This window comes from Oryzias latipes, chromosome 13 (assembly GCF_053564925.1).
Source record: "Oryzias latipes strain Hd-rR chromosome 13, Olatipes_Hd-rR_3.1".
Taxonomy (NCBI): Eukaryota; Metazoa; Chordata; class Actinopteri; order Beloniformes; family Adrianichthyidae; genus Oryzias; species Oryzias latipes.
Window position 1 is genome coordinate 2,111,080 of NC_136249.1, and position 25,918 is coordinate 2,136,997.

The 25,918-nt window shown below is 40.6% G+C and overlaps 1 protein-coding gene across 1 annotated transcript in view; it reads right to left on the reverse strand.

Annotated features, from left to right (window-relative positions):
• LOC101159373 (calsyntenin-2) overlaps positions 1-25,918 on the reverse strand; it is a 404,380-nt gene that overhangs the window by 183,210 nt on the left and 195,252 nt on the right. The gene's annotated exons all lie outside the window — the stretch shown is intronic.

The window sequence follows — 25,918 nt, forward strand, 5'->3', positions numbered from 1 at the left end:
TCGAAGCGAGTCCAAACAACCTGCGCCTGAGAACTAAAAGATTCTTAAAACCAGAGCAGATCATTCCTGACTGAAGCTGAGACGCTTGGTCATTTTAAACCAATCACAACTTTTATTGTGATTGATTATTTTCTCTTCTTGCTTTGCACATTTTAATTTATATTTTGTGTTGGGGTTGCAGTGTTTTGTGTTGTTTCACTTTCAATTTGTTTAAAAGGAAAAATATTCAAAAAAACTACATAGTTGTGAGCAGGATTGTAGTTTTTGTATTTTATCATTTATCTTTTTACAAATGAATGCATATTCATATCATACATATATTATTTTTTAGCATTAATGATTAATTTTGTTTAATTTTAGATTATTGTTAAAAATGAATGAATTAAAGCACCAGAACAGTCTGAAGAGCTGATTGGGAGCTGAAAGAGTCGGCTCTTTGCAGGGAGCCGAGCCAGAAGAGACGAACCGTCTTCTAGAAGAAGAGCCAGAATTCCATCATTTCGGGAGAGGAGGAAATTGTTGCTGTGGTTTGATTCCTTTGTGCACATGGAGAACATTTTTATGTCAGTTTGGTTGAGCATTTCATTTACTGGCATTTGCAATCAGACATTGATCTGATATAATTTTCATACTAATCTAGCAAACAAACAGTACTTGTTTTGTAATTTTTTATACATAAAACGTCACTATATGACAACTACATTATGAATATTTATTAAAGACAGATAAAATAATTTCTTGCTACACATGACTGAACACACACTTTCAGATGTCACTAGTTTCAGTGTGTCAAATGCTTCCCAACCATTTCAATACCATTTAATTCATTTTGTTTCTGTCGTGATCAAGCAGACCGTAAAAGTCTAGAATGGCTGCGGACAGTTAAAAGCCCATTTAAGTCAACTGGGACAACAACGAAGAGGTCTAAAAACAAACAGTGCCGGTTTAAACTGAATTCTGAGTACCAGGGTGATGTGTGACAGTCCTGCTGCTGCATTCTGGACGAACTGGAGGTGGTTTTAACGGAAACAGGTTTACATTGAACCCCCCCTCGCTGCTGTTCCCTGAGAGAACTGGATTTGAAAGCAACAGATTGAAAGAAGTGGAAAACAACTGGAAGAGGTTCAGTGCCGAGTCAGGATGAAGGGCTGACCAAAGCACCACAGCAAGCCTCAGTAGAACAGACGGTCACCTTGAATATTTCTGCCGTCTTCAGAGTAGTTTATAATGTAGAGAAAGTGCAGACGGTGACAGAAAAGCCTCTGCGTGGAAGTTGATAAACAGATATATATCCCACCACCTTCTGGTTTATACTCTAATTGTTTGAGTGAAAAACGCCAAGGCCAGCCATGCTGCCCGCTCACCCGTGGGCCGCCGGTCCACGAAGCAACACCTCAAGTAAAGCACGACAGCTCAACGTCGCCCTCGGAGAGATATATAGACAGCAAAATCCCATTTTTGTTGTCTAATGTGTGTAATGTGTTCCCGCCCCCTGGTTCCTGCCAGGGGGCGGGAACACATTACACTGATTGTAAAATTGCTGCACTGGCTCCCTGTGCGTTTCAGAACTGATTTTAAGATTCTTTTAATGGTTTATAAATGTTTTAACAGTCTTGGGCCTTTTTTTATTTTAGTGATCTACTTTGAATGAGCCCTCACGGACCCTGAGGTCCTCTGGTGCTGGACTTGTAGTTGTTCCTATGATGAGGTCCAACAGGTGTTTAGGAAGAGGCTCAAGACCCACCTCTTTAATTTCACTTTTAGCTGATCTTATCTGCTTATTTATTCTATAAGTTTTAATACATATTATTTTATGCATTTAATTTTATTTTATGCTTTAATCTTATTCTCAATGTATTTAATTTACATCTAATGTCTTTAATTTTAGCATCTTCTCATGATTTTAGCCCCCGAGTTTGTTTTGGGGATCTTTTCTACCAGGACTTGCTGGTTTCGTGGATGGTTGTTACAGAGGTTTTTGCCCTTGCTGGGGCAGCTGGAGCGTCATGGCTTTATAATGGACCCTGTTGCTGTCCTGGTCTGAGTGGACACTGTGGCGATGTTCTTATCGCCGAGCTGGCTGGACTGAATAGACTCCTAAGTCCTGTTTCAAAGCAGAGCCAAGCCTTCAATTTCTTTGAGGAGTTATTTTATAATCATTTATTGTGTGTGGGGTCATGGGTCGTATGTGTTAACGGAGGGGAGTGGGAAGGGTGAAGGGTGGGTTTTTAATGCAATATTGTGGGTTTTTTGTTCTAAATGTTAAAGCACTTCGAGATACGCAATGTATGAGAAGCACTTTTTTTATAAATAAAGTTTGATTTGATTTAATTGGGAGTGAGAAGCTGTCAAAAGGGAAAACACAGGAGGTGAACGAGTGCTGACATTTAATTCACACAAAAGTGTGAGTCCAACTTGTGGAGTTGGACTTTTTTCCCCTCCAAGAATTAACACCCAACTACACTGCAGCTCATGACATTTTGGGAAACCACTTAACTCACCAAGCGTGCACTCTGACCCATGCCAGCTAATTGCCCTGGTATCAGCAAGACGAACAGCAAAGGCTAAAACGCTTTCAGAGAAGCTTTGTGCGGGCATCGCTTCTGGCGAGCTCTGATAAGAGCAGCTTTATTTCTCAGCCCTTTCATCCTGTCATAATCTCTCACACCACACCCCCAGGCCTCCTTCCTCCCCTGCTGTTGGGACGGCAGATGACAATTTGCCAGCAAGTGTAGATACAGGAAATGCACAAAGATGAAGAAGGAGTGAAAAGAGGTCAACGCAGAACAGAGCAAACACTTTGTGAGAGGTGTGCGTCCTGAGCAACATGTGTTATTGATAAACGAGCCCCTGAACAACAGTTTGGTGCCATATTATTAAATAGCAACGAGCAAGCAGAGTTTGACGACAACAGACAACTGAAGCAACAGTCTCCACGTGCAGCTTTTTTCAACAAGTCAAGGAAAACGGAAAATCCATCACTGGTGGAGCCAAAAAAAACACCAATATATGCAGGCGGACGTGCAGCGGCTTGTCTTCAGCGGAACATGTCTCAGATATGCTGACGCCCACCGCTCAGGTCCTCACCTGCTGGTCTAATTGTGGTTGATGAGGGGAGCAAAGATGGAGGTCAAGGTGACCGCCGGGGGAGGAGCTGTGGAGGAACAGCTCTGGGTACTGTCAACCCCACCGTGATTACATTTGTTTTTTTGCGTTCCTGTCTGTCCATCACTTCTCGCCAACCCTCAAGTGCTGCTGATGGTCAAAGAGAGCAACGAGGGGGGGGCAGCGCTGATTCCGGTGGCATTGGAAGAACAGATGTTAGGCGCCTGCCACTCAGCAGAGGAGTGCTTACAAACGCTACTTAAAGGCTCTCAACTGGCGGCTTATTGTAAGGATTCTTGTCACTCGAGACTTTGATGGGAGGAACAGGACGGTGGCGCTGACGAGCAAATCACACCAACAAGTCACTCAACGCAAAAACATGGTAAAGATCCTAAAGACAATCAAAAAAGAAACACAAATAATGAAAAAACAACATTACATTTAAAAAAAAAACTAAATTCCAAAAAAAAAGAATCAAAACAAGAATGGAAAATTTTGGAAAACAAAAGTAATTTCCAGAAATCAAAATTAAATGTTAAGAGAATGAAACACAGTAGAAAATGTGGGACGTCTGTGATTGGACGAGGATGTTTTTCCATCATTTCATGACAAAGTTATTTAGCATGAATCAATACTGGATCTGCTCCGTACTAATCATTAAACTTTAATTAGTATGCGGACATGAAGACGCTTTTGAAAAAACTCAGATGTCATCATCTGATGTGACTTTCCTGGTTTCTTGTTGTGTTTCTTTTTTTTAAATCAAACTTCTGTGTTCCAAAACAATTATTTTTTATTTTGCTGTATTCTTTTAAATTTCTGTTTTGGTTTCTAGAATTTTTTTTTTATTTCTAAAATGCAATGTTGTTTTTTTAATTATTATTATTTGTTTTGCTTTTTTATTTGTCATTGTGATCTTTAAAATGTGTTGTGTTAAGTGATTTGGACTTCAGGGCCACCGTAGAACATGGTGTAAAGCAGCTCCCTCTCTTTTGAGGCTGGACGGATGCTATTTTTTTACTGGCAAATTAATTTAGCTTAACTGACTTCTTGTACTTGTTAATTTGCCAGTAAAGTCGGACTGCAAACTCTCTCCCCTTTGAAGACTATTGCAGTTTCATTTAATCATGTCAAATGAATTTAAGGACGTTCTGTTAGTCAGGCGGAGTGGGCTTGCTGCTTAAGCTGTCGCCCTGTTGGTGTAAGAAGTTCCGCGGCGCTAAACAACCCCAGGGAATTAGGCGTGTCTCCAAACTCTTGGAGGACATAGAACTCATTATTGGCGTGGGCAGAGCTGCGTTTGCTGCCAACGTGGGCTTGTGGTTGCTAAGCTGGAAGACTTGACAAACACGGTGTGCCAGAGATCCCTGGCCTCGGCATCATTATCAAAGCCTGCATGTATGCAAGTATGCCAGGAAGGTGCTTTCACAAACAGGCTGAAACCTGTGCAAAAGGTTCTCAAGGAAGCAGCGAGGTAAATGGAGCCATCAGTCAGGTGACTGTCACGTTGGGGAGAGGACGAGCAGGATGAGAGCGATGCAAAGGCGGATGAAAGGAAAAGCTCGGCGCCATTGGAACCTGGCCACTGCCTAGGGGAAGCTCCCTTCTCCCTACTGGAGAGTGACCAAAGTGCAGCCACGAACACACACACAGATTTACTCAAACACCGCCAATTTGACAGCTGTAATCAGAGTCGACATGTCTGTCATCCTCCTGCTGCTGCTGGAACACAGCAAATGAATCAAATACAAGATATCACGATGCTATTGAACACATTGTGGAGCTGACAAATGTGTGTGAACTCCAGCTCTTTTCTACTGTTGGTAAACAGACCCTGTTTTGCACCAAACAATTGCAGCAGAGCACGTGGTGAGCACAGCTGTCACGATTATGGTCGCTTTTCCAATTTGAATTTGACATCAAATTATCTCTAGTATTATTCACCCCTGTAACCTGCTAATTATCCTCCTTGTTTTAGTCCCAGAAAGCACAGCCGTGAATCCACAAGCACACACTGACACACACCGTCAGCGCACTCGGCTGTGCCGCCAAGATATACAGTCCTTTCTGGAAACTCTGCAGAGGGCAGAAATTGAAAATGCTGTAATTATGCTCTTCATGAAATTAGCCAGCCGAGGAAAAAAACACAATTGAGGAGCTGTCCACTTTAGAGATAAGGATTAATACTAATCAAGCCTACATGTTCTGACTACAGGAGATGAAACCTCGGGTGTGCGTTTTCAACAGTGTGTATGTGTGTGGGGTGGGGGGGTGGGGGGTTGGAGTGTCTCAGACGGGAGGGGTTTTAATTAAAGGCACACTTTCTCAATAGGGGTTTAGTGGAAGAGGTTGATGGGGTGCCACTGTGTGCATGTACATGTGTGCATGTACATGTGTGTGTGTTTTAAGTAAAATGACTTACTCGACCCCTCCCCACACCCACACACAACCCCCCGTATGTTAATTACAATAACGGCCCATCGCGCAGAGTAATGACACCCTGCTGTCTTCTAATACATTGAAGAACCGCACTTCTCTGCAGTCGGTACCACCGTGAGCTCATTGGCATTATCCAGGCCGTTTCGTATAGTTTTACATCCCAGGATGTGCAAACTGAACGCAGACGTCAGGCCCAGGGTGGCTCCAGCCAGTGAGTGCTGTTTCCTCTTTGTGGAGTGTGGCGTGTATAACAGCAGTGTGTTGTCTGTTCCATATTAGTTCTAACATTAACAAAGCTAATGCTACATCATTTGGTGTTTATCAAGAACACACTGACATACTTTGAAGATAGCAGGAAGTTTTAAACGCACATCCTTTTGTATCTAAGTTCTCCAAAAGGATTTAGGTAATGGACGTGCAGACCATAATTTTCTGATGCACACATTCCTCACTCAGTTGTTTTTGGAGCCAACATCAATGGGATTAAGGTTGCTTGAGGCCAACTCACAGGAGCTTTGTCTATTGTGATTTACTCAACAGCCAATACAGCACATCCACCTTTTTCTGGTTTATTTTGAAGGTTTACATTAGGGCAGACAAAACTAAACAAGAAAGACATGTAGGATGTGAGACCCAGGTAAACAGGGGACTTTGGGTTAAATTCTGTACATCAGGGTAAACCTACATTTAAAAACCCACTCCAATGAAAATTGTGTTTTTGGAATTTTTAAAATGTTCTCGAGGCACTTTTCTGATGATGGAGGCTTTGAATTGATGATGATGGAAGCTTTCAGTTGTATTTCTTACTAAGTCTTTCTTCAAATCGTGAATAAGACAAAAATTTAGTTTGAAAAGGAGTTAATTTGTGACATAGAAAATACACTGAGTGGGCTACAAGCTCCATGCTCTGCTCTGCAAGATGGAGGGGAAAGGGGGTGGGGTTGCCCCATGCCAACAGTCCCCCCCACAACTCAAAGATGCATTTCTAGTGAGCTCCTGCCGCTCTGCGAACTGTGTCATAAAAAAACAACACCGATTTTTTATTTTTATTTTGGCTAAAAACAGCACAACCATAATTAAAAGGCCGCAGGGAATGCTTTGAAAACAGACCAAAAGATGATCAGAGTGTGACTTGTCAGACACTGGCATGCTATATTATTTATTATGTCAGTGTCCTCGGCACTGGTATATTTCGTTGGCTCGTCCGTGCACCTACAGTTGGCTGTGGTCCTCACCCCTGGCTTGTCTGTACCCCTGCCTGCCCGTCCTGGGGGGGGATCCCTCCTTCATGCGGGCAACCCTGAGGTTTCTTTGTTTATTCCGGAATTTGTTTTTTGTCGGAGTTTTTCCTTACCGCAAAGGAGGGTCTAAGGGCAGGGATGCCAGTATAGCTTAGTCTGTTTAGTTGAGTATTTTCCTATTTAATTATATGTATTCATCATCCTTATGATTTTATGTTCACCTTACAATTGCTGGTACAAAGCCGTTTGAGACGACTGTTGTTGTGATTTTGGGCTGTATAAATAAAGTTAAAATTGAATTGAATTAAATCCGAACACCTTGAACCGCAACCGGAAGGAGAGTCCAAACTTCCACTGAATTGTCTTGATTGATTGTTGGCGCCCTCTTGTGGTAATAAATCGGTCCAACATGTTTGATGAGCATCCAGCCGCAAACACAGAAGCAGATTTGAAGTTTCTCTCTCCTTTCTGTCTCTGTACGTTCAATTACCATGTTCATTTGTGAATATAAAAACAGAAAATCCACATCATTTTCCAGACGATTCTCAAATTTTTGTAGTTTCAGCATCCAAAAGAAGCTGACAACAAGGATGAAGATAAAAAAAACACACCAATTTGGTCATTCACACGTGACCATGACGGCTGACATCATCACAGCTGTTGCCGTCATTCATGTGACGTGAGGGACGGACAGATGTGTGATGTCACCAGAGGTCTTTGATCTCCAGAGTCACGTACAGAACAATGAAGTCAAATGACATCATCTCCAGACATAGTAGAGAATATTGTCGAAAGATGTCATGACATCATTTGATGTCATTTGACATCATTTGATGTCAAATGACATCAAATGACGTCAAGTGATGTCACAAATGATGTCATGACATCAAAAAGTTGCTTTATACTCCCTCTTTCTGAGAGATTTCAGACCGAATCTTTCAGCACTTGGAAAGATCTCAAGAGTGATTTCCAAGCAGATTCAGAAATCCGTGTTTCCAGAAACGTCTTCAAATAAAGTTTGCAGTTCTTTACATCGATCAGGATCAGTGGCGTTTTAACAAAAACTTCAGCTCTTTCGCAAATTCAGTTCAATCCATAAGCAGCCATGTTTCACAACGTGTTTGAAAGTCTTGGAGCTACCAGCTCTTCAACTGAATCTCAAGAAGAAACTCTACATCAACAAGATCAAACCAGCAGTTCTCCTCAAAATCTCATCCATTCTGAACAGATCGAGGAGATCAAATGTGACATAAATTCCCTCAGAAAGGAACAGGAAGTCCTACTAGAAAAACAAAGGGAGATGGAAAAGTCAAAGTCAGAAACTCAAGCACTACTAAAAGAATACCATCAAGTGATTAACAATGTTGAGAATTTGAAAAAGAAAAACTACGACCTGAGTTGGGACCTCATGGTGCTTAACGTGGACATCTTTGAGTTTCAGCAACTACCACACAAGCTTAAAACTGCAAAAAAAGAAGAGGAGACTGCAAGGAAGGAAAAGTCCCTTCTGACTCATCAGGTTTCACAATGCAGATCCCAGATCCAACAAGAGCTAGCTCTTCTGATGACCACTCTGGACATCTCTCCTGATGATCTGCACAAAGAATACCGCGATCAGATAAAGGCCTTGCAGAGGCAAAATGCAGTTCTACAGAAGAACTTAAAAGAGCTCAAACGCGATCAAGACTCTGCAATGAGGATGGATTTGTCCAACCTCAAAGCCCAAAAAAGCCACTTGGAGAGCCAATGCGAGCACATCCGGGAGGTGATTCAGATCGACAGCCAACAGCAGGATCAAGAACTTGTCAATTCTGAACAGATAGAGGAGTTAGAAAGTGAAATAAATTCCCTCAGGCAGGAAAACGAAGACCTTCTGCAAGAACAAAGGGAGATTGAAAATTCAAAATTGGAAACTCAAGCCCTGCTAAAAGAATTCCATCAAGTGAATTCTAATGTTGAAGATTTAAAAAAGATAAACTACGACCTGACATGGGAAATCATGGAGCTTAATGTGGACATCTTTGAACAACAACGAATATCGGCCAAGCTTGAAGCTTCAAAAAAAGAACAGGAGTCTTTGAAGAAGGAAAAAGCAGTTCTGGTTGAGCAGGTTTCAAAATGCAGATCCAAGATCCACCAGCAGACATCTGTCCTGTTTGAGCCTCAGAGTCCTGCTAGAAACCAGCCAAATTCGATCCCCAGATCCATGTTTGAGAGAAAATCAGAACCAAAGCAGGGCTTCATGGATTCTGGAAAGATCCAAAAGCTACCAGTTCTCTTGAAGAAACGTCTGAGTCCTCCTGAAAACCACCCAAGTCCTTCAGAGCTGCTTTCAATGGATATTGGAAAGACCCAGCAGCCAAGAATTGTGTTGACCAAGCCTTTGAGTCCTCCTGCACTAAAACTTCCAACTTTGATACCCAAACCTTGGTTAATCAAAGAATCAAGACCTACCAAGCAGGACCTACTAGTCTTCACAGATGCTGGAAAGACCCAGCAGCTGAAAGCCGATGAGGACGAGCTTCAGTTTCCTCCAGTAAAACTTCCTCCTCTGACACCCTTGCCTCCAATAATGGACAAACCAAGACCTAAAAGCAGTTTCCAAAGACGCTTTAAACTCCCAACCACCGAAAGCTAATGTGAGGAGGTCCCCATGTGCTTCAGCTAAGGAGCATCAACCGGCAGAGACAGAACTTTACTGTTTTCTCTGAGACTCTACAAGTCTTTATTGGGCATCAGGAGTGTGTGAGTTGTGTGCTGGGATTGGATCCAGCAAACCCAGCGACACTTTAATTTTTTTTTTTTCTGATGCTTTACTTTTTTAACCTTTGGGGGGTTTCTTTATTTTTATTTTTTATTTTTTTATCGTATTATTTATTTATTTATTTATTGTATCTTTAAAAATAATATTTTATTCTAAATTCTAATTCAAACTCGCAAAGAAAAAATGTGTCTATTCTGCACAATCAAAAGCCTGGAAATATGTCCAGATCTGTTCATGTGACTCTTCTAAATCAGATTCATACAAAAATATGGATATGTTACATTATAGACTGTAGATGATGTTTTTAAAAATGGTAACTTAGGGCTGTTAAAGGTTTAGAAAAGATAGGTATGGAGTTTAATTTGGTTAAAATGTCTGTATTTCTTGTGTAAAATGGCTTCCCAAAATGAGCTAGAAAAAGGGGGCGGCACGTTGGTTTGTTGGGTCAATTCTGTTGCCTGACGGACCCGTGTCTGCGTGGGTTTCCTCCGAGGGCTTGGGTTCCCCCCATTTATCTAAATTGACTGGTGTTATATAGATGGTTTAGAGTTTTCAAAGTGTTGGCAGCATGATCTCATTGTGTCCCAAACCAGCATGTATCTGCACACGACAAGGGACTCAGCCAAACCAGACGCCTGCTCAGATAATGCAGGGTTTACCAACCCTGGTCCTCAGGACCACGGGGATTGACTGAATCCCTTTTCAGGTGCAGATAGACACAGTTCAGCTCAAACTGAACAGTCATTCATTCACAGTCTCTAAAAAATCAGTCAGTGAACTTAGCTAGAAAAAAAGGGGCGGCACGTTGGTTTGTTGGGTCAGTTCTGGTTCCTGACGGACCCGTGTCTGCGTGGGTTTCCTCCGAGGTCTTCGGTTCCCCCCACTTATCTAAATTGACTGGTGTTATATAGATGGTTTAGAGTTTTCAAAGTGTTGGCAGCATGATCTCATTGTGTCCCAAACCAGCATGTGTCTGCACCCGACAAGGGACTCAGCCAAACCAGACGCCTGCTCAGATAATGCAGGGTTTACCAACCCTGGTCCTCAGGACCACAGGGATTGACTGAATCCCTTTTCAGGTGCAAATAGACACAGTTCAGCTCAAACTGAACAGTCGTTCATCCACAGTCTCTAGAAAATCAGTCAGTGAACTTAGCTAGAAAAAAAGGGGCGGCACCTTGGTTTGTTGGGTCAGTTCTGGTTCCTGACGGACCCGTGTCTGCGTGGGTTTCCTCCGAGGGCTTCGGTTCCCCCCACCTGTTTAGAAGAACCATTCTGTGGTTCCTGATAGTTTAGGATCTACTAGAAGAGTCACAGACGACGACTTCCAGCTTTTTGTTGTGCAGGACGACTACCCAAAAATTACAACTTAAAACAAAAAGAAATGATTCAATTTGGCCCCAAAAAATCAGTCACACTAAATTCTTAGTTCAAAATGAAAAGAGCGCCCTGTGGGTTTCCTCCGAGTACTTCGGTTTCCCCACCCTAATTGTCAGCGATTGGCTTGTGACTGAAAATTTCCCCTCCCTGAATCGCCACCTTATCGTGGTGGAGGGGTTTGAGTGCCTGAATTTACCCCCAGGAGCAACTTTGTCAAAGGCATTTGCTTTTCCTATCAGGGACAGGGCAGATGCAGCTCCTGGGGGGGTCAGGCAGGACTAAGGGCGATTCAAAGAAACCTCATGAATACAGAAACAGCAAAGATCCAGTTTTTGTGCCTTAAACTAAAGTCAAAACATGACATGAAAGTCATGTTTTTGAAGTAGTTTATTTTTCCAAAAGCACAAGTTCAAACAAAACTCAACTCTGAAAATAAAAATATGCACCAAATATGGGACCCAACTGGGTCTAACCTGAAAGAAAGATATTGGATTAATCTGGGCCCACCACCTGCAGGGGAGCTCAGAAGGGGCCGGTACAACGTGGTTTGGATGCCAGTTGATGCCTCGACGACCTAAACCGCGGTCATGAAACTGGGGTTTTAGGGTGTGCAACGTCACCCTTCTTGGAGGGAAGGAGTCTGACGTATTGTGTCAGGTTCAGAGGTACTGGCTAGATATAATTGGGCTCACCTCCATGCACAGCCTGGGTTTTGAAACTCAGTGTTGGATTCCCTCTGGCTTGCTGAGTGTTTAATTGTCCCACCCAATACTCAGTTGCTTTCAATCTCCTGCTTAGGCTTTAGCATACACGCCCTGCTCCTTCACTCACTTGCTGCCTGAGTACACGACGTTGTAGCTTGGAATTTTGTCCTTTGGACTGTTCATCCAAAAATCCAATTTAACAACATTTAAACCAGTTTAAATGTTAAACTGGTTCATCCGAAGGACAAAATTCCAAGCTACAACGTTGTGTCCTCTATCCACTGCAAAGAGAACTGCAAAGAACAGTACATAGGAGAAACCAAACAACCTCTACACAAGCAATTTTACCAACATCGCAGAGCCAACTCAAGTGGACCTGAGTCTGCAGTGCACCTCCACCCGAAGGCCACAAACCACTTGTTCCACAACAGTGAAGTCCAAATTTTATCCAGAGAGAAAGGATGGTTTGAGCGAGGAGTGAAAGAAACCATCTTTGTCAAGAAGGATAAACTTTCTCTTAATACGAATGGTGGTCTCAGGTTTATTCTTCTATCCATCTATGGCAATGTTCTGAAACCCAAACAAACGAACCAGTTCCACCTGGGTCGTTAACAGCTGAAAGAGATGACCAGGTTGGGGAGGGAGTCATTGTCTCCCCAACCCCCAGCTGAGGACAAAGGACTCTTAATGACCCGAAACCATGTAGTCTAAGTGGACAATACTGTCCAGTTTCAGGTCTGACCCCACCCCCATGAGCGCATATAAACCAGCTCTATTACCAGTTAATTCAGAATTGACAAAGCCTTTTGAAGAAGAGGTGAAACGTCTTCAAGTTTAAAAACTAAGTCCAGATGACAACCTTTAAACCTAATATGATGGAATCTACCTGGATGAATGTCTTCATAGACATGTTACTTTTCAGTTATTTCAACTAAATTAGTTTTACCCCGGTAGTTGTTTTTCCCCCCAGTTTATTAACATGCAATTTTATGTAACTTCACAAAAAACAAATATATTCTAAACAGTGATTTTTTTTCAATGGTGGTGCAACTACAACTGTAATTTTTGAACTATATGATCACAACATTTTTGATAAATTTTACACAAAAAAACATTTATGTTTTCTGAAACAAAAGGTGAACATGTTGAAGTTTTTATTAGTTTTTCTTTTGTCTTAATCAAAGATGAAGTCTTTGAAAACTAAAAAAGGACCAGACGGCGAGTGTTCCTCTTGCTTTCTGTGGGATCTTTGTGGTGAGGTGAATGAGGATGAAGCAGGCAGGTGGTGGAGCGTGGAGTAGAGAAGTGGCTTGGGTGGAGGTCTTGAGGTCGAGATGGTATGACGGATCAGGAACGTGAGATGAACCCAGGTCGGCACTTGGTGGATGAGGTTGGTCCATAGTAGGCAACGAACTGGCGATGAACACTGGAATCAGGCCATCCTAAATACCACAGGGTTGATTTGGGAAGCTGAGGAAAGTGCCGGCAGCTGGGTCCAATCAGTGGGAGAAGAGGCAGAGAAGGGAGGGGGGAGAGGACTACCGGAGGAACTTTGACAAAAAGTTTGTATTACTTCCATTTAAGTTTAACTCAATATTTCAAAAGTGACTGAAGTCTGAAAGCGAATTTGTCCTTCAATCCAGACATCATTAGAAAAGTGTTTCAGTTAGAAAGATGACTTGGACCAAACTCTGGGATGTTTGGCTGTTAAGAAACACAAACCTTGAAGGAGAACTAAACTGTTGACCTCTGATTTCATTAAGAAGATTTCAAAACTGTTTGATGTGTGTTTGTTGTGGTTTCAAGACGTTTAGCAGGGAAGACTCATTGTAAGCTGAGACGCTGTCAGTTGAAGAGCCAATGCATTATGGGAGATGTAGTGCAAAAACTGGCGCCGATGGCAGAGAGATTAGCGTCTCTGAGCTTCATTGTTTTGTTCACTTGTTCCACGGTCTGACACCGAATTCTGTGGAAAGCTACACCGCTAAAGACGAGCTTTAGCTGGTATTTTTGTTGGAACTGAGAGACTTTATGAGCAGAATAAGAACAAGGAAGTGAAGACTTTAACCACTTCTGATTGGTCAGACTGATAACGTATGATTGGTGGAGACAGTTAAAGGGGTGGGACTTTACTGAAAACAGAGCTGAAGCTGCAGCTAAATCATGGTCATTCTTATCATAGTGTCTTTAATAGAATCAATTAAACACAAATAAAAACATATTTTGAGATATTTTATATTCCTAACTACTCAATGTTTTATCAGGGCCTGTTTGGATGAACACAGAGCTTCTTTTTACAAGGCCTGTCTTTCTCTCAGAACTACATGTAAAGCTTTGGAACTAAAGGGTGTCGTTTTAGAAGATTTAAACTTAGAGTAAACAGCATCTAGATTATTGGTGAGACAAATGTCCCCGTAGTTAGTGAATTGTTTGGTTGCAGTTACTTTTGTTTTTGTATCTGGCTCCAACAGGAAGTCATTTTTTTTAACTTTCTGTTATGTTCAAGTCATGTCAAGTCCAAGTGATGTTGGGACACGCCTTAATCCTAATTAAAGCCTCTTTTTTAGCAGATTCATGTAGATTGAGTTGTGATTAGATTCATATCATATACAGTAATTAGTGGCTGACAATACAATTTATGGTCAATATTGGTTCATTTTAAACGATCCGATTTACTGACCTAAAATGAATAGCCAACATTCAGTTTTAGCCAGTTCTAAACTTGACCATCTCTAATGAAAAGTCTCTGTAAATGTGCATATGTACGCAGGTTTCTATGTTTTCGCATTAATGTGTAACCTCACAGATTTTTAAGGCTGTTTTCGGCTCGGACACAACGTGCCACCATTGAACGCATTGTTAAACCAGGTTGAATTTTGACCAATCAAGGACTCAGATTTTGTAGCAAGGTAATGATGGTGTCCCTTTTAATTCACAAAAGTGCCAACCGTTTGAAAGTGGATCATGAAGGAGAAATTAATAATTGCGGTTTGTGCCCGGCTGGAATTATACGACAAGTCTTTCGTAAATCGGAAAAGAGCTGTGAAGATTCAAGATTTGCACCACTTTGACATTTCACACCAAGCCTCCTGATGGTGGACATGAGCTAGCAAACAGCTCTTTATTGCTTTTCCAGTGTGAGAACCATGAGCTTTACATGCCCAGTGTGTCCATATCTTTACCATAACACAACACTTTACACTAGCAATGTCTTGTGTTTCGATGCAAAGCCGCTAAAGAAAAGCTGCTTCTCTCCACGTCAAAATAAGCTAATTTACAGTGATTGTGTAAACAGTCGAAGAGTTCCATTCTGTTGTGTGTTATTTATGTGTCGCAAGGGACAATCCAGTGTTAAGGGTAAAGCTCTGATCCAAAGTATTTTGATGGGAATTCTCCAAACCTTAAGCTGTTTTCAGATTGGATACATTTGGTCCGCTTAAAGTTAACCAGTTTATTTCTCCAGATAATCCGGAACAAATTTTCAGTCTGAATGCACCCAAGCGGACCCTGTTCTGGGACCAGGAACTGCTCTCTGACCCGTCGTTGGAGGTGGTCCCGGTTCGTTTCAAATCTGACTGAGCTTCGGTTCGCTCTGAGATTCCTCAGTCTGAATACAATCCGGCCTCGGAGTGGAACAAATGAACCAAAATGGCCACCGTAGCTGATGTAAAGAAAGAAGAAAAGAAGCAAGGGATGAGCCGCGGACAGATTTAAAGCAACGATTGTCGTATCAACAAGAAAAAAGGCTCTAACTGTTTATTTGTTTGAACATTTATTTTAACACTGCCGAAAAGGCTTCTCATATGCTTTCCTGTGTGTCGTTATGCGGCACTGCCCGAGTCGTCATCCTAAAAGCTACCTTGTAGTTCCTTAACAGAATCTCTTAAAACAATGCTATAGAAACACAACGATGGGACTCAGCAACTCACTGAAATGTGATCAGATGAATTCAGGCTCATCAAAATAACTTTTAACATCCACATTGCTTCTCACTGTTTTCTCCACGATCTATATGTCTTAAACACATATAAGCCTATATTCTTACGCGATGTCTCCTCATCACTGCAGTTGCTAGCATCCTCTGAGTTAAAACACACAGCACGTCCTTGTCTAACCGCCTTGCAGCACACCACGCCGTACCAAAATAGAAAGCCTTTGTTCTAAAAGTTCAGATCTGGTAATCAAAATTTAAAGTTTTAATAAGTTAACTGTACTGATAAGAATTATAAAGTGCAACACGTCAGTCTTTATCTTGTTATTTTGACTTGCCCTTGTAGTTCCTGACCAATGCTGGAAGAGATCTTTAAGTCACGTGATTTTGTTTCCAAGCTTTGGTCCAGAACAGAGCGGTCCGCTCGATGGCAGTCTGAATAAAGACCAAAGTTCAGGACTCGATCTGGAACAAAGGATTTTTCAAGTCTGAATACACCCTTAAGAAAAGATTTAAAATTGAATCTGCCTCTTTTGTAATCCAATTTGTTTGACCTGTGATACACATAAGTAGCAAAGGCTGATCATAGTTCAACGCAAACATGGTACACAGTATCATTCATTTTTACCAAAACAGACTGAGTAGAATGCAGAAAGGAAATGGAAGCTAACTAAACTGATGTCAGCTTCTAAGACTCCATGTACAAGTGTCACACTGCCGTCCAACTTACTGGGCAGCACGACCCCGGTCAAGAAAACATCAATGGTATTTTGTCTTAGCAGCTTAAAAAGTCTGTTAGCTCTGCCAAGTGTGTGCTATTTCAGCCCCCCACCTCCTTCTAAACATCAATAAAGTTAATCACAAACCCCAGCGGGGGCTGTGTCAATTACTCCAACTTGGAGAGGGGCCAAAATCTTGTTGTGTCGAAGTCAAACTGTCAATATCAAGCTGGCATCCAATGTAGCAACAATCTAAAACGTTGCAATGGGCACAATCCCCTCCGTTTAATCAGCTGGCTGTGAAATGGACTCAGAAACAGTTCACTCAGAGCTTTCCCAGTTAGGGCCAGGAAAATGTATATTTCACTCCAGTGATGTGAAAACTTCTTTTTCATTTTCTGTTTTGAGGCAGATGTTGCATGTTCACACTGTTTTTGTGCTCTACGTACAAAATGTGAGGCAATTGAACGTGCATTGAAAGTTAAACCAGTTGAATTTTGACCAATCAGGGACTCGGATTTGGTATCCAAGAAGTGCGTTAAAGAACACGCTAAATGGGCGCGTCACGTCCCCGGTGTGCACGTGGCTCAAGGTGTTTGTTAAAACATTAGATAATGTAGGAACATGAAAACGGACTCAGTTCAAATAAGGCTAAACTATCAATTATTTTCATAGTTTAATTGTCTTATAAATTCAGCCTAAAATGGCAAAAACCCATTTTATACAGTCATTGAGATTCTTAAATTTTTCACATATGTGCTATTGCTCTTACCTCAACGTTTTATAGCAGTGGTCTCCAACATTTTTCAGATCACCTATTTTTACAGACCGGGGTTGAAGTTTGCATTTAATATTTTTTAGCTTCCGGTTTCTGAAAAAACTATTTTTCACTTTAAAATGCCACTACAAGAAATCGAGTTTAAAAAAATCTGAAAACATTAATCGTTTTTTTTTTTTTTTTGCACATGGCAAGGATGCCGTGAAAAAAAAATGTTGATCTGTAGAAGTTGTTTCTCATTTGTAAATATTCAATAAGATTCATTGAATTCCATAATAACACAGGACAGTCAACCCAGTCTCTGATCATCTTTCAGAGCAAAAAGATTTTTCATATTTTTATTCTAAATAAATTCTGATTCATTGTGTATTTATTTTTAACACAGTAACATTTTCTGTTTGTTTCTGAACAGCTGCTTGTCAGATCCCCCCTTCCTGTCCCTTTTACAAGTTTTCTCAGATCAGAAACATCTTCAGCAGATTGGGATCTTTATTTGATTACATTTTTGTTCTCTGTAAAATGTTTGCGGCTGGTTCAAACTTAGACTTTGTGATGAAGACTAAGACGTCAAAGTGGATGCTTACAACCAGATGCTAACTTTAACCGCGTCCGACTTTTAAGGTGTGGATATTCAGTCATTCATTTTTTATACTGTTTTTCCCTTTCGGGGTCACGGGCTGCCGGAGCCTATCCTGGCCACTTATGGGCGAAGGCAGGGGGCACCCTGAACAGGTCGCCAGTCTGTCGCAGGGTGGTGTGATGGATAAAAAAAGTAAATTAAAATGAAACAACCATCGTAGAACTGGTATTTTCTAAATATCCAAAAAATGAGGATCCTTCGTGGTTCTGTCACTTCAGTCTCTGTGTGGGTGAAACATTCGAGAATCAAACAGAGCGGCTTCTGCTACATGAGGACAACTGTCTCCATAAATCCATGTAGAGGAAAAATCCCTGTTTGTTCTGTAAACAGCAGTTTTATGTTTCTGTGAAGCCTAAGGCTTTTCTTCGGTCTCCTCACTGGCTCTTCTCTACAAAGAAACTTTCCAAATACATAAGTACATGAAATACATAAATACATGATTTTGTTTGTTTTTCCTTAGCTTTTTAGCTCTGGGCTTTTGATTTAGTAATACGAGCAGCTGCTTAACCCTTGTGCTATCTTAGATGACCCCCCCCCACCCTTCCATTGGCGTGTTCTCCCTACCATGACAAAGGTGGATAAAGGTGGAAAGATTTCATGTAATCCATGGACACCAGTGAAGATCACTAATCATTGAAGAAAAAAGGTTCAGAGCACTGTCTAGTGGGTCTAGATGACCCAACTCCCAATGTTAAAGTGCCAAGGATGGCACAAGGGTTACAGTCGCGTGTTGAGTCAAGACAGACGGATGTGGTGAACAGAATCCAGTAGTTTTCTAAAGCAAAACTCCCTTCAATATCAGCAAATTATTAAAAAAAACACAGAAATAAATGGTACCGGTCTGCATCCCAGGGGTTGGGGACCACTGTTTTATAAGAAAAAATGAGGGAAAAACACATTCACACTGAATAAGAACCGAAGAAGGACAGGAAAAGAAACTGCCAAAAGCATGAACAAAATACTGGAAAGGCAATTACATTAAACGCGGAGTGAAATCAATAGATTCTATTTCCCAACTCCCCACATGAAAATGGCCTCAGGGGAGAACATGTGTCCTTGTCTAAGCGAGGCCACTTAGAGTTCAATGTGTTCAGATATCTGCATCAAAGTTTATGACCCTTACTAATGCCCCAGAGGATGTTCTCTATGAGCAACAAGACGAAAGCCAGCCTGTGACCCGACTGACATCCTTCCTGATGGCAGATACGCTATGCTGTTTGTTGGTGTCTTCAGTCAAATGTCTTTTCAAGACACAACTATGTTTTGACCATACTAAATTAGATGTAGGTTACCAGAATAAATCTCTAAAAAGGTCAGTCTTGATAATAAATGGGAAACAGATATCCTTACCTTTTAAAAATAGAAGGAAGTCAAATATTGTAAACCCTGTTCACTGTCTCACAGGCAAGACACTAGTTTTTAGCCAGATAAGATCAAAAAGTCGAGACACCTATCAATAAATGGAACACCAGCAATAAATGGCTGAAGGTAAAAAACCTTTTCTTCTAGTCATCGATCACTGTTGAGGGTTTCCTTGGCTGACATGATCTTCTACACGTTCCCACAGCGAGCTTCTTCCTTCAAGTCTGCAGTGAAACGGTTGCATCAGTGTCTCCCAAACACAAAGGCAAAATGCTGGGAAGCACAAAATGCTCCCTGTAGTGTCAATGGAGAGAAGTTTTCATCGGGCGCATTGTGAGAGAAATGACTGGAATTTTTCTTTCACCCAGGTATTGTGGCACCAGCGGGTCACTACGGCTCACTTATACTGTTGAAATTGGCCCAGGGACCAGGCAGCGCAGAGGCGGAGAAGTCTCTGCCAGACGTGTGTGATTGCACTGTGCTTTGGAGCAAGCCAGCACAAAATGGAAGAGATTAGGAAGCAAGATTATGCATCACATGCACTGCATTTGTCTGTTTTTCTAACTGCGTATGTTTGGCTGTGCCATCCTTGACAATAACAGCGTTTCCTCTTCTGTGTGTACTTTTACTTTTTCCACCTGTATGCCTCCTGCAACATGAAAGCTGGGAGGTCTGAATGAGACCAGCCGACACAGCCAGTGCAGCATCTTTGCTGTCATTTATTTCTCACATTCTCTCATTTATCCTCGTCATTCGCCTTTTTCACATTCAGCAACTTAATAAGTGCCTCTCCTGTCTGCGCCATTTCAGTGCAGCCGTTTTAGAAATGTTTTTTCCCTCCCTCGTTTGCCCTTCAAGTCACTCTGTCCTTTTCACCTTTTGAAGAATTATTTGAACTAAAACTAATTTAGTGGCTAAGAACCATGTCAGGCAAACCATTGCTGCATTTGACTTTTTTTTCCACTTTTTGACATAAGTGTTTTAGTTTTACATCAAAAAAGGTTTTCTAAAGCTGCGTTCACACCGCCCTCGGCTACACGTTGAAGTGAACGCTTGGGATGGACAGTCAATGTAAACGCAGGTAACCGTGCGTCCTGGGCTTCTGCATTCAAAACATTAACGTTCACACATAGCTATGCAAGTTTTACAACTGTTTTTGAGCTCTACATACAAAACATTCCACTATTATACTTGCAATGAAAGTTAAACCTGGTTGAACTTTGACCAATCAGGAACTCAGATTTAGTAATGACGTATGGGTGGCGTCCCTTTTAATTCATGGAAGTACCAGCCGTTTGAAAATTGATTATAAAAATTAATAATTGAGGTTTGTGTCCGGCTGGAATTCTATGACACTTTCAGGTATCAGAATAGAGCTGTGAAAGAAAAAGCGAGATTCAGCAGAATTATCACCACTTTGACATTTTGCACCAAGCCTCTTCCTTGTGTGGGTTGTGGACATGCGGTAGTGAACAGTAGAAAAAGAAGCCCCTCCCTGTTTGTCCAGTGTGAACACTATTGGATAAATGCACATCTAAGATCCCATGACTTGAGCGTCTAATGCCTGATGTGTTTGTAGCTTCACACTTTCAGAGCTACTTAACTGAACACCAACCCTATAGACTTTGTACTTAAGGTTAATAGATTCAATAAAGACGGTCATTTCGCCAACTTCTTGCTGGAGAAAGGGGGAAAAAATCCTCTTTGGTCAGAAACCAAATACTAGGAAATCCAAGCTAAAGGGGTCATATTGAATAATGCACCAAAACACAAATGCAACAACATTCTATTCCTTTAAAAATGTAAAAAAATACATTTAGAAAAGTTAAAGTCATCAAAGCGCTGAAAGATGTTAAAAAAGTAGGTTTGATTTGAAATGTACTTTAGCTGATGACATGCATAGATGTTTCATCTTCACTCTGGGATCAACCTTTAGTCACACCTCTTTTCCTCTATTCTTCACCTTTTTTTAAAGGTAAAAGAGGCACACACTCAGGAAGCTACGGTGGCCCTGAAGCACAAATTACACCAACAAATCATTCAATGCAAAAACATTTTAAAGATCACAACAATTAAAAAGCAACAAGAAATCATAGAAAAACAACACGACATTTTAGAAATCAAAACAAAATTCCAAAAACAAAATACTATTCCAAACAATGGGACAAAAAATTGAAATGAAATGTTTAGGAAAACAAAACTTATTTCCAGAAATCCAAAAATGTTAAAAAATGAAACCTAATATGGAATACTGTGGGTCTTTTTTGATTGGATGATGATTTTTGGTGTTTGAGTTTCTTCAAAAGTGTCTTCAGTGTTACTGCATACTAATAAAAGTTTCATGATTAGTACGGAGCAGATCCAGTATTGATTCATGCTAAATAACTTTGTCATGAAATGATGGACAAACGTCTTCGTCCAATCAGCAATGTCCCTCAGTACCTACCTTTTCTGGGGGGTATTCCAGGAAGCATGTTTAAACTAGCCTGACTTTAAAACTGAACTCTGGCTGAAATCCGCCTGAACTTGCTTACTCTGGGTATGTCGGTTCCAAAAGACCGGATATGAGTTGCCGTAATTAAACTCGACTTGGTAACCCTGGGTTAATGCACGTGCACGGCATGTACATACAGACATTCTCAATAGATCGCCGATTTCTGGAGTCACCATGGAAACGCGTGGAAAAAAAGAAAGCGCTATACTTCGGTGAGACGGAGTCTGAGGTTTTAATGATGGCGTATGAAGATTATACGACCATCAAAAAAGTAACATGGCTGCATCATCAAAAGAAAGAGTTTCTGCTTGTAGTAGAAGAACAGACAAAGTAAACGCACAAGTTTCTGATCTTATTTCCATTTTCCTTGTGACGCATACATCTATATATAACTTATCCAATTTTGCCACCTTAAATGAAATACTTCTATTGGTAACAAATAATTGAGTAAAATTTAATCAACCTAATTTCTTACGTCTATAAAACTCAATAATTGTTTATACAACTCAAATTTATGTGTTTATCTAACTAAATGTCATATTACTCCAATTCAATTAATATTTTTTCTATCTTAATTAATTACATTTCTTGATCTCTCATATGTCTAAGTATGAGCCGGCAGATATGCTCATTTTTATAACAATAAAAAGGACGGGAAAAAAATGCACATTGCGCACAACTTCATTAAAGAATTTTCCATCAATGTCATTACTCTATACACTCGTAGGGGTGCTATATAAACTCATCATCTTCTCCCTCACTCTCACTCATGGTGCAGAGACATAAGCACAGTAGGACTAAACAACTCAGCAAAACATGGCACAACACAGTAACACAGCTAAACAACTAAACACATTTGGTCAAAAAGCCACACTTAAACAAAAATCGGTCCAGACAGGCAAAGGAAATGGTATCCCACAATCCTTTGCGGTGCCGATCTAACACCAGGACCAACGTTACACCAACTTAATTGAATTAATTTCAATGAAAGTAAAATAACTGTCTGAAAACTGCGTGTTATTTTTAAACTGACTTAACAAACAAATGATTTATCTTAACTGAAGCAAATAACTATGTTAGATAAAAGTAAAAAAGTTTAATTTTCCAACATCCATATGTGGTCTTATCACCCTCTCATGGTGGAAAAAGTATTATCTGAGCTTCTTATTCCACTAAATCATCTTCAAATGGACACGCCATGCTGCTTCACCTCTCTGAAAACAAACTAACCTTCAACTAAACCTGCTCCAGACCAGGTTATGTTCAGAGCATGAGTTGCCATGGCAACTTGACACACCCTGAAACATACCTCCATTTCTGGAACCGAAAACTGAGGTTATCAACTTCCTTAGCCTCAAACTTACCGTGGGAGCTAGCATAACCTGCTTTCTGGAATACCCCCCTGGTTTCTCCTCTTTGTTTTCTTTCATTATTTATTTGAAAGGAACAGGACAAAATAAAACGGTTTCAAATGCCTCTGATGTCCACAGGACATACAGCTAACAGCTAATTTGCAGATATTTCCTTTTGATTTCTGGAAATTACTTTTGTTTTCCGAAACATTGTTAATTATCATTGTGATCTTTAACGTGTTTTTGTGTCGAGCGATGTGTTGGTGGGATTTGCACTTCAGGGCCACCGTAGGAAGCCCCACTCATCACAAATGTCAAATTTTGCTTCTTTTAAAAACAGAAGTGGATCGCTGATCGACACAAAGAATGATTTGTGCGGAGAGGCTTTCTCTCAATAAACGAGGGGTCGTCTTTGCTACTCTTCAAGAGTCTGCAACAATTAAGAGAGTGGATATTGGATGCCAAGAAGAGTGAGGCCAATCCCGGTCAAGTGATTCTGTATCCTGGAATCATCCGTGTCCTGGAATCATCCGTGTCCTGGAATCATCTGCTCTGACGGCTGACATTTTTAATGAATGACACTCCCAGCAATCATGAGAAATGTGGCATTGAAAGAATCAGTACTAATGAGAGCTTTGACAGCATGGGTTCACATGCAGGCGTTTAATCAATCAAACTACTTCAACAACAACAATAAAAAAGTGATACTTCATGTAAATGAGATACTATCATCACAGTTGATTTGTGAAAAATGGTGCTTTTACCTGCACATCAACGTGACCCGAGTAATACTTTATTTTCTTTATTATATGATATTCTGAAATATCAACTATGAAAGCAAAACTTAAAGCAATAAGTCTGTAAGTCGGGCAGATGTAGGTCAGTCTTTCCATAATTAAAAACTGGCTCCAAGGAGCCCAGCGTGCCATAAAATTATACAGATTATGCAGATCCAGGCTGATGGATCTACTAATGGAACTAATTACAGATCATATAAGAAATATAGCTTCTACCATAAAGGGTTTAGAAATGCTCTCTTAAAGCGCTGGGATTGGTGCTCAACAGCCGCCTGATATAACTGTCAGAGATATGTGGAAAGGACAAATCTGTTTTCTGAAAGAGTTTGCAAAGTCGCCAGGAAGTGAGAACGGCCAATGGCATGGAGACCTCTGCTCTATCAGACCTTATTCTACCACACAGACACACAAACGAGCGTCAGTCAAATGCATGAACACAGAGAAATGGAAATACTGCACATCCTGAGATCTGACTTTGAATTCTCATGATCTTTTAGGATTCTATAGCAAAAGTCCTTCCATTCTCTCAATGTTTAGTCAGTTTTTTATTGATAAAAAAGCTTTTGTTTGTACGTAAATCTATTCTGGCTTTTGCAACTAAAATGGTTCCACCAAGGCCAAACCATGATGGTCCCTCCACTGGTGCCACTTTTCATGAGGCATTTCAAAGATTTCTTAAATGGGATGGAAATCCTCGGCTGCTCCTGACTGACTCCAGCGTGTGACAGAGCAGGAGACTCGTCCTGCTCCAAGGGAACCAAAGATAAAGAAAAGAGTCACAGGGTGAACAGAGGAGTCAGCAATGGACAGAACTTCCACTCAAGCCACTGCTGTAAAATTAGAAATAATTCAAACTATGAACAGAGACAAGAGTTAAAGAAAATTGCAGATAAAAGAAAAGAAACTATGTACTGATAGTCCCACTCCGATCCTCTTTTGTTTAATCTAAAGCGTTCCCAGTGGTCTTTTGATTATGATTTTACTGTTTTAGCCAGAATCAAAAAACCTGTGTCATTTTCTAGGACATAGTTTCTGCAGAGCGGCAGGAGTTCATTAGAAATTCACCTCTGAGTTGTGGGCGGGACTATTGCAACCCCGCCTCCCCTTCCCCAACGCATTGCTGAGAACTCTCTGTTTACTCACTCTCCCTCTAGCTTACATTCGTTCTGATCCAGATTCCAGCTCAGACCAGGAAAACAACGAAGTTCATGGATCTGTTGTTGTTCATGGATCAGAATGGAGCAGGGGGGTATTCCAGGAAGCATGTTTAAACTAGCCTGACTTTAAGCCTGAACTCACCATGGAAACGCGTGGAGAACAAAAAAAGAAAGCGGAACACTTGACACGGAAGTGAGATGGAATCTGAGATTTTAATGACAGAGAATGAAGATTATACGTCCATCAAAAAAGTAACACGGCTGCATCATCATCAAAAAAAAAAGAACATACAAAGTAAACGCACCAGTTTCTGATCTTGTTTCCATTTTCCTTTTGACCCATATATATATATATATATATATATATATATATATATATATATATATATATATATATATATATATATATATATATATATATATATATATATATATATATATATATAACGTATCAAATTTTGCCAATTTAAATGAATTACTTCTATTGGTAACAAATAATTTAGTTAAATGTATTAAACCTAATTTCATACGTCTATAAAACTCAATAATTGTTTATACAACTCATATTTACGTATTTATCTAGCTAAATGTCACATTACTCCATTAATCTTTTTTCCATCTTAATTACTTATATTTCTTGAACTCTCATATGTCTAAGTTTGAGCCGGCAGGTGTGCTCATTTTTATAACAATAAAAAGGACGGAAAAAATGCACGGAGTGCAAAAATTTATTAAAGAATTTTCCATCATTGTCATTATAACTCTGGTGGTAGAGGTGCTATATAAACTCATCATCCTCTCCCTCCCTCTCACTCATGGTGCAGAGACGTAAGCTTAGTAGGACAAAATAACTCGGTAAAACACAGTAAAACACCTAAACAACTAAACACATTTGGTCAAAAAGACCCACTTAAACCCAAATCTGTCCAGACAGGCAAAGGGAATGGTATCCCAGAATCCCTTGCCAATGCCAATCTAACAGCAGCACCAAAGTTACACCTACTTAATTGAATTAATTTGATTGAAAGGAAAATAACTGTCTGAAAACTACGTGT